The sequence below is a fragment of the Bemisia tabaci genome, chromosome 7, assembly GCF_918797505.1.
Source record: "Bemisia tabaci chromosome 7, PGI_BMITA_v3".
In the NCBI taxonomy this organism is placed as follows: domain Eukaryota; kingdom Metazoa; phylum Arthropoda; class Insecta; order Hemiptera; family Aleyrodidae; genus Bemisia; species Bemisia tabaci.
This window is the reverse complement of record NC_092799.1, coordinates 22,248,691-22,251,772: the sequence shown is the minus strand read 5'-3', so window position 1 is coordinate 22,251,772 and position 3,082 is coordinate 22,248,691.

The window sequence follows — 3,082 nt, the reverse complement described above, 5'->3', positions numbered from 1 at the left end:
TCTGGACTCTTTTATTCTATAAAATTATCAACACTTGTTTTCAACCTCGGCAATTTTATTGATGATTAAAGTTGAAAAAGATGTATATCTTCAGCGATATTTCAGAATCCGCTTGGTGAATCAGTCTGATTCAGTTTTGCTGCAACAATCATCCTCTGAAAGCTCTATGAGTTCCATTAAATTACGTTAGCACGTTTTTGTAAGGCACCATTGCGTTGGGGATCCGCAAATTACCAGTCCTTGATTTTTTGTTCAATAAGATACGCAATGGACGTATTTCTGCCAGACGGAACTATGTGCATCATGATGTGAGCCCTGATTTGCATATATTCTTAAGGGTCTCAGGGCCCACGTCTTAATGCACATAGTTCCGTTTGGCAGGTTGGAAGTTCCTCTTGTATTTTGGTACCCATCCAAAGAAAATGCCTCGGAAAAGTCAACGTGAATTTCTATACAGTTTGATTATTTTAGTACCTATTTGGCGAAGTACTTATAAATCACGTAGGCGGATCGAGACACTTCGCACGAGATGAGGGGGCGGAAGGGGGTTTAGGGGGCTCCCTCCAAAAAAGTTTCGAAATGTTAACAAATCTAATATGCAGTTTGAATCAATTTCGTCACGAATAATTACCAAAAATAAGAATTCTTCCTTCTTCCCTCCATCGTTTCTTCCTTCGTTCTTTCTTCCTTCGTTCTTTCTCCCTTTGTTCTTTCTTCCTTCCTTCGTTCTTTCTTCCTTCGTTCTTTCTTCCTTCGTTCTTTCTTCCTTAGCTCTTTCTTCCTTCGTTCTTTCTTTCAGTATTTTCCCTCCTCTTTTTTGGGCAAAGGGAGGGGGGCGCTCCCACTCTCCTCTTGCACCCGCCAATGTTAAATCAACGCCTGTCTTGACCATTGGCCTACGATACAGATTTCATTTTCATCCAAACATTCCATCCTTTAAACGGGTAAAAATCAGACTAAATTTAGAAAGAAGTTACAGTATACAATTAATGACATATTTTAGGTACCATCTATTCCTTTTAATAAGGGCGAGACTCCTATTTCTCCGTTTTTTCCACAAAACTACGAGACCAAAAGAACCAAACTGAAACTATAGGTATTGTATTTATTATGTCAAATATCCTTAGAAATAACTTCGTGATAATGAAAGTAGGAACGTATTGTATGCAGATACAGAAGTCAGATGCACGCGCACCATAGAGTCTCAAAAATTAGCATTATGCAGGACCGTCTAACAAATCCTTGCCAGAGTAGGCACCCTTAACGAGAATGATTTTGTTATAATTTCTGAACCTACATACATCTATGTTACGTTGTATTCTACAACTTAAAAAGTAAGTAGGACCTGGAATCCACTTTGAGCACTGTAAGAGCAAAAATTCTTTCACGCAGAAGGGGGAGGGGGTGGCTGGATTGAACTATAGAATTTGCCATTCAGGGAGTCTAAAATGACAACAGCTCTCAGAAAAAAAAAGAAAAAAAAAACTCATTTTTTTATCAATTTTGAAAAAAAGGAGTAAATAGCCGCAATACCTAGGTATTCCGCGATGGGAAATTTTGTACCGTATTTACCGGATTTTAAGTGGAGTAGTGCTCACTTAATGTGACGAATTATTTTGAGACGCGTTGTCGCGTTTGGGAAATCGAGGTCAAGAGGTCAATTATTGATGGAGATGCACGGGAAGGGCCATTGATGAGACCCAAAGCTCACGCGCATGCACCAAAGCGCCACGCCATTTCAGCACTGTTGCCAAATTTCTTGAGAGTGACATATACATACTTTTCATCCAATGGGTTGTGAAATTTTACCCGGAAATAAATGGAGCTGGAGTATATCAGAATTTTAGGGTCCTTTTCTGCCATCCACGGGAAAAACTTTACTCTACTTCTTCACTGCTTTAAAAAGAAGCTATATTAATGATTGATGATCAGGGATTAATTTATTTTTAGAATGAATGTGTCATTCCATAAAGAGGTCTTGCATAATAACAAATAATGAAAATTATTCACAGATAATATTGTAAACTCCGGACTGGAGATATGAGTCCCTGCAAAATGAAAACAGTAATTTTGACTTTGCTTCAAAATTTTTGAGGATTATTTTCGGCACGAAAATTTCTCATTAATCGATCTCCAGACTGGAATTGGGGTACTTGGAAGACAAGGCGCATAAGTGCAGCAGTGCCGGATCAAGGGGGTAGCCACATGGGCCGCGGCCCATGGTGGCAAATCTAGGGGGGCGACAAATTTTGAAATTTTTTTAAATGTAGGTATAAAAAAAATCGGATTTAGAAAAAAAAAATTACAAACGAGAAAAGGCTACAAAATCTCTCATTCTCTGAGAGTATAGTAATTTCTAATTTTATCCTCTTTTAGTGATACAAGAGACAGCACCGTTTATTAGTCGAGTTAAGAGAGAAACCAAACACACAATTTGGCCTGGAACGGCGCGACTTAGGGAGAAATAATGACGAGGACTTGAGATGAATAAGAGAAGCCCTCGGCGCGGCAGTCGGCATGTAACACGTATTGCCGCCTACAAGACTGCACGAATACTTCACGCATTGCGCCAAACACAGTGCGGTCAGCGTGAAACGCATAGCGCCTACAAGACTGCGTGAATACTTCACGCATTACGCCAAACACGGTGCGGTCGGCGCGGCAGCGGAAGTTAAAATCATTAAACCAAATTTTGTGTTTGTTCTTTCATAATTTTTTCGTTCATTTCTTATGAATGGAAGGCCTTGTCCATTAGAGATAGGTTTACGAAACTTGACTTTCGCGCAAAGTTCCGTGACCCTTAGCTAGTAGTGTTGACAGGGCTTTCCCAAAAAATGTGTTCAACACGAGTAAACGCGTCTTATGCACCCCTCCCCCGCTGGCACGTTCACTTGATGGTTTTTATTGATGTTTCAAAACGAATGAGAAGGGGGCGGCAAAAAACAGGCGGCCCATGGGCGGCAAGTAGGAAAATCCGGCCCTGAAGTGCAGTTTTTGCTATTTCGAGGAATACGTGTTTGAAGTTTTGACATTACATGGATCCTTATGGCGGAGAGAAAGTTCAAACTGACTTTTTGACGCT